The sequence below is a fragment of the Ricinus communis genome, chromosome 1 (assembly GCF_019578655.1).
Source record: "Ricinus communis isolate WT05 ecotype wild-type chromosome 1, ASM1957865v1, whole genome shotgun sequence".
NCBI classification, from domain to species: Eukaryota; Viridiplantae; Streptophyta; class Magnoliopsida; order Malpighiales; family Euphorbiaceae; genus Ricinus; species Ricinus communis.
In genome coordinates, this window is record NC_063256.1 from 28984641 (window position 1) to 28991180 (window position 6540).

General features: G+C 38.1%; 1 non-coding gene across 1 annotated transcript; it reads left to right on the forward strand.

Moving 5' to 3' along the window:
- Positions 1 to 6199: 6199 nt before the first annotated feature.
- On the forward strand, positions 6200 to 6306 carry LOC112534240. Its single transcript, XR_003078541.1, has one exon. It is a non-coding gene; the product is annotated as a small nucleolar RNA R71 (small nucleolar RNA).
- Positions 6307 to 6540: the final 234 nt, after the last annotated feature.

The following is a 6540-nucleotide window of genomic DNA, read 5'->3' on the forward strand; positions in this document are numbered from 1 at the left end:
CATTCAACATCAAAAATTCAAGAAATCATATGCCTCACAAGGGATCACTCTATGCATTCGATGTTTAAAAGGTAGTCATCAATCCCTCAAAGTAATTATATTCAGCTTACTTACCATAGGCTTGCTCATAAATCTCATCTCCGCTACTGCAAACGATCAAATATCGCAATCAAAGGGTCTTCACAGGGGTTGTAATGGAGCTCAGGTTTAGGTATGGAAAATTAGGAGTGAGGTGTAAATAATTTATGGACTTTTGCAATGCCTTACCATAATTTCAGCTCAAAAAGGATCAAATGTCAAATGTAGATAATTAAATTCACTATAGTTCCTAAGTCTCTAAAACAAGATGCTCAAAAAGTGATAAATGAATGAATACGCAATAAAGAACTGTTTTTTTTTAAGAAGAAGAAGAAACAATAGAACATAATTACTTTGGATTGAAGGGAGCATTTAAACTAAATTTTGAAAGGACTTAGTGAATTCAAAGTACAAATAAAACCGGTATTTTATCCAACAACTCAATAAATGCATTGCAAAAATTCTAGAAATAGGGTAGGGATCAACAAATGAAAGGCTTAACAAATTGTGATGATAAAGCAAAATGGTAAAAATGAAGAAAGTGGATAGGCTTAAACTTGGATAACTAATGGAAAACACTCACATGTTAGCTTTTGACTACAATGGTGAATCCTAAATGCCCTTATCAATTTCATAACATTTGATTATTTATATAACCTCAACAAGTATTACCGAGCAAGTTCTAGAAATAAGAATAATACAATGCACACTCAAACAAGAAAAAAAGAGCATTTATGATGTATGCTCAATTAGGTTCAAAACTCACAATTTAAGTGTGTACATTTGCATAAGGTGTCTAGATACCATCAATCAAATTATTATTTTATCAATTCATATACAAAACACAATAATTAATCAAATTCAAATTAATTAACTTAAAGAATGGTCAAGTGACACTGGTTTAACCCGGCCATTATGATAAACTTAAAAATTGCTCAATAATATTCTAAAAGCAAAAAATAATAAGAAGGAAAAATCACATGCTCATAATCATAATTATCAATCTTTCAAAAATAAATAGAAAGCTAATAAACATCTTAAGTACATTAAATATTACAATAAACAACAATCCGAAAACATAAAATAAAGCCAAACAACAGCTTACCCACCCCCACACTTAAAGGACACACTATCCATAGTGCGTAAAGGAGTTAGGAAGCAACATAATAAGTACAAAAAGGAAAAAAGATAAATATGAAGAAATACTATCCTACTCAACCTATTGGGCTGGTGGCGGTGGTGCTTCGGCTGGTGGTGGTGCTTTGGCTAGTGGTGGTGTTGGTGGTGGTGGTTATACTATAGGAGGTGCATCATCAGCTATTGAATAATGTTCCAAAACTAATGATCAAAATGTCAAAAACCTAACATAAAAGTTGGGGTGCCTCCTAAAAGCGCTTCTTTTTGTCTCGAGTCATTTAACTAGACTTATAATGCTTGAGCTACTCTTATTGATGCAATACAAGGTTGACTCGCTCTCGAGCTCCAATGAATCACCATAGTAATGCTCCAACCTATGCCCATTGACCTTGAAGTTTTCCTTGTATGGAAGGTGCAACTCCATTGTGCCATATGGGAAAACTTGCTGGACAGTGAATGGTCCTGACCAACAGCTCTTTAGCTTTCCAAGAAAGAGTCGGAGTCATGAGTTATACAATAACACACTGTCCCCAACTTGGAACTCTTTGGTGCTCCTTAGCCTCTTGTCATGCCACTTCTTAGTATGCTCCTTGTAGATTAAAGAGTTGCCATATGCTTGATTGCGCCACTCTTCCAACTCGTTAAGCTGCCACTGTCTATATTTACATGCATCAACAATATCAAAATTGCAAGTTTTCAAAGCCTATATTGCTTGATGCTCAGTTTAATAATTAAATGGCACGCTTTCCTATAAACTAGCCTATATGGTGTAAAACTAGTTGAAGTACGATAGGCCATCCTAAATGCCCACAAGACATCATCTAGCTTCGCCACCTAATCCTTCCTACTCACTCCTACAGTTTTCTCTAAAATATGTTTCAAACCATTATTAGTAACCTCCACTTGCCCATTGGCTTGTCAGTGATAAGGTGTAGAAAACCTGTGTGATACACCATAGCGTTTAAGCACCTTTTCTAATTAGGCATTATAAAAATGAGTCTATTTGTCACTAATAAGAGGCTTAGGTGTCCAGAACCTAGCAAACAGCCTTTTGGGGAATTCTTTTAACTACCCTAGCATCATCAGTGGGAAATTTTGCGCTTTTGGCCACTTAGAAAAGTACTCAACGGCAACTAAGATGTATTTATTATCATAGGAAGAAGGAAAGGGTCCTATGAAGTCGATGCCCCAAACATTAAAAATCTCAATACCTTAAATGCTCGTTTAGGGCATCTCATCACGAGAAGAGATGTTACCTGATCTTTGGCATGCATCACAAACTTGAACAAATGCTCTAGCATCCCTAAAGATTGTCGGCTAGTAGAATCCAGAGTCTAGCACCTTCCTAGTTGTGTAATTTGCAGCTTGATAAACCCCCATTGGTCCTTCATGGCAATGTCTCAAAATCTGGAGGATCTCTTCCCGATATACATATAACCGAATAACCTGATCTGCACAAATTCTGAATAAGAAAGGGTCCTTCCAAATGTAGTATTTCAATTCAGAAAAGAATATCTTCTTTTGTTGAAATGTCATATCCTTTGAAAGGACTTTAGTAACCAGATAGTTTGTAAAATCAGAAAACCAAGGGATATCAAAATTAACCTGAACTAAGCATAAGAACTCATCTGAAAAGTTATCATCAATCGCCCTCTCATCAAGTGCCTCCAAAGTCGGTCTTCTAGCCCAGAAAGGTGGTCTGCTGCCAAATTCTTAGCACCTTTCTTATCCTTGATCTTAATATCAAACTCCTACAACAATAGAATCCTATGAATGAGTCTAGCCTTTGCATCATTCATACTAAATAAGTACTTGAGTACGGAATGGTCAGTGTAGACCACTGTCTTTGATAGCACAAAATAAGATCTGAACTTGTCAAATGCAAAACAATAGCTAGAAGCCCCTTTTCAGTGGTGGTATAGTGCTCCTAGGCATCAATCAATGTCTTACTAGCATAGTAGATTGGTTAGAACTTCTTCTCTCTCCTCTATCCTAAAATAGCTCCAACTGCAAAATCACTAGCATTGCACAAAAGCTCAAATGGCAGCTCCCAATTAGGTGAAACCATAATCAGGGTTGTTGTTATTTTCTCCAATAACTCAAAAGCCTGCAAACAATCATCAGAAAATATAAAAGGTACATCCTTTACAAGCAATTGAGTTAAAGGTCCAACAATCTTATAGAAGTCCTTAATGAACCTCCTATAGAAACCTGCATGACCTAAGAAGCTCCTAACAGCCTTAACTGAACTAGGTGGTGGTAATTTAGCAATAGTATCCACCTTGGCCCTATCGACATCCATCCCCTCATGCGAAATTTTATGCCCCAACACTATACCTTCCCTAACCATAAAATGATACTTCTCCCAATTAAGGACTAGGTTAGCATCCACACAACGCTCAAGCATGTGTTCCAGATTATGCAAACAGTGAGTGAAGGAGTAACCAAATACAGAAAAATCACCCATAAAGACCTCCATGGACTCCTCAATCATGTCATGGAAGATCACCATCATACACCTTTAAAAAGTCGCTGGTGCATTGCACAATCCAAATGGCATCCTCCTATAAGCAAACGTACCGTATGGGCAAGTAAAAGTTGTCTTCTCTTGCTCCTCAGGTGCAATAGGAATCTGGAAATAACCTGAAAAATCATCTAGAAAACAGTAAAACATATACCTAGACAACCTTTCCAAAATTTGGTCAATAAAAGGAAGGGGAAAATGGTCCTTTCGAATGGCATCATTTAGCCTCCTGTGATCTATGCACACTCGAAAGCCCATTACCATTCTAGTCGATATAAGCTCGTCTATCTCATTTTTAACCACAGTCATACCTCCTTTCTTGGGAACCACCTACACAGGACTAACCTAGGAACTATTAGAGATAGGATAAATCAAACCTGCATCAAGAAGTTTAATTATCTCCTTTTTAACCACTTCCTTCATGTTCGAGTTCAGCCTGCATTGTGGTTGTACCACTGGCTTGTAACTATCCTCCATAAGGATCTTCTATGAGCAATAGCTAGGACTAATCCTAGGAATGTCAACAATTTTCCAAGCAAACGCCTTCTAATACTTCCTAAGAGAGGCAAAAGTCATCTCCCTCTCCTCGGGTGTCAAGTCCGCTGCTAGAATGATAGCAATATGTTGTCCTCATCCAGATATGCATAGTTGAGATGCTTTGGGAGCTCCTTCAACTCAAGGACTAGTGGTTCCTCAAGTGATGGCCTCAATTTCTGCATACCTACCCTGTCAATCTCAACAAACTTATCAGTATTCTTGCTTGGTTTGTTAGCTAACAAAATGCAAACTGCTCCAACACACTCTCATTGGATAGCTCATGCTCATCCTCTTTCTACAAGGCAACTTGTAAAGGATCATCAAGTAATATCTCCTGTAACTGTGTATCAATAACATCATCAAGTACATCAACATAAAACACAATATGATAATGATCTAAGGACTGTCTCATAGACCTGTTCAAATCAAAAGTGACAATTTCATCCCTACCTTAAGTTTAAGCTTTCCATCACAAACATCTATAGTAGCCCTAGACATTGGAAGGAAAGGTCGACCTAGAATCAAAGGTACATTACTCTCACCATCCATGTCCATGATCACAAAGTCAATAGGAAATATAAATTTGTCAACTTTAATAAGTACATCCTTTACAATACCCCTAGGATACTTAACAGTCCTATCAACTAACTATATGCTCATCCTAGTGGGTTTAGTCTCACCCAGCCCCAACTTGGTAAACAAACTGTACGACATTAACTTAATGCTAGCTTCTAAGTCAGCTAAAGCATTGCTAATTGTCAAATCACCAATCACATAAGGGATAGTAAAACTCCTTGGATCACACTTCTTCTTTGGCAATTTGTTTTGAAGTATAGCCGAACAATCCTCATTTAGGGTCACAAGTGCTAAGTCCTCAAACTTCCTTTTGTTGCTAGGGATCTCCTTTAAGAACTTCACATACCTAAGCATTTGTGAAATAGCTTCAATAAAATGTAAGTTTATGTATAGTTGTTTAAATACATTAAGAAATTTACCAAACTCCTGCTCAACTTGTGCTTGCTTCAAGCTAGCAGGGTACGAAATTTTGGGCTGGTATTCCCTCAATGGAATCTTCTTTGCCTCTTCCTTCTTTGGTTCATTCGCCTTGTTATCTTCAACCTTCCTACTTGAGTCTACCTGCGCATCAACATCATTATTAGAAATATGAGAAGAACCATACCTGACCGTAAAGTGTTTGCGTTCACGTGCTCTCTCGGGTTGGACTCTGTGTTGCTAGGCAAAGTCTTCGGCTGCCTCTGAGCAAACATCTTAGAAATCTAGCCTATTTGATTCTCCAAGTTTTGAATGGAGGCCTGTTAATTTCTAGGAGCTGCGTACGTCTTCTGGAATCTGGTCTCTAAAGTGGACACAAACTTCATTATCAGCTCCTCTAAGTTAGGCTTTTTATCTAAAATCTGATGAGACTGAGGTGGGAGAACATATTATTGTGGCTGCTGATGTAGTCGCTGAAATCCTAGTCGCCCCTAGTTGTTGTTGTTCCTCCATCCAAAGTTCTGCTGCCTAAGCTGACTGCCTATATAGTTTACCTGCTCAAGGTTAGATGAAGAAGAAGCAAACATGCCTCCCGACATACAGTTACTACTGAAATACGGGCCACCACAAAACTCACAACCTGCTTGACCTGATTGGACAGGCAGTTGGAGCTGATCAATCTTCTTGGACAACAACTCCACTTGTGCCGCTAAGGCTGTAGTGATATCGAACTATTGTACACTCTCCTGACTCCCTATCCTGCTCCTAATTGTGTGCCATTAGTAATTTTTTATGGCCATCTTCTCTATCAAGCTTTGGGCTTGCTCTAGTGTCTTGCTGCTTAAAGAACCACCTGTAGCTGCATCTACCATATGCTTAGTAGCCAAATTCAAACCATTATAAAAAGTTTGTACCTGTAACCAGATTGGTAGTCCATGGTGTGGGCATCGTCTAAGTAGGTCCTTGTATCTCTTCCAGGTGTTGTACAATAACTCATCATCAAACTGTACAAAAGAAGATATGTCATTTCTAAGTTTAGCAGTTTTAGAGGGAGAAAAGTACTTCAATAGAAATTTTTCTGCCAAAGAATCCCAAGTAGTGATAGTGTTTGGAGGTAGCGACTGTAACCATCGCTTTGCTTTATCTCTCAAAGAAAATGGAAACAAGTAGAGACGAATTGCATTGTCAGTTGTCCCATTAATCTTGAAAGTATCCCAAATTTGCAAGAAACTCGGTATATGCCCATTAGGATCCTCACCTGACAAGCCTCT